Here is a 541-nt window from a genome sequence, read left to right on the forward strand (position 1 = left end):
AAGAGTACCAGTAAGAGGATTTGGATAGGAACTAAATTACAAGACAGAGTGGCATGTCCACATGTGTATGAATGATGAAAGGAAATATTTGTTTAAATAGAAAAATTAAGTTCATTGTTTAATAATCAGAAACAGATCAGACCAATGGCTATGTATTGCTATGACATTTCCGGAAAATCTGAGCTTTGGAATCTTGGAGGGCCCTTTAATTTGGATTTCTAAATTAATTCTCAAGTTTCAATAGTTATTTCTATTTATGCATAAAGAACTTTTGGAGAGAATGATGATAAATGGTGTAAGAAGTTTCTATTACTTTTATGATTTCTTTCAATTATTACTGACAGCTCATTCATAAAAGCTACAATAATTTTATATAATTCACATTATCATAATCGATCTATCTAATAAGATGTATGTATTGATTAAGAAATAATAATCTAATAATTAAGGTTTAATTTTTTGGCATCATCAACAATTATTTGTTATTGGTATTTTTGTCCGTAATAATATTATAGAAATATAAATCTTTTAAATTATATCA

Source organism: Arachis ipaensis, chromosome B04 (assembly GCF_000816755.2).
Source record: "Arachis ipaensis cultivar K30076 chromosome B04, Araip1.1, whole genome shotgun sequence".
NCBI classification, from domain to species: Eukaryota; Viridiplantae; Streptophyta; class Magnoliopsida; order Fabales; family Fabaceae; genus Arachis; species Arachis ipaensis.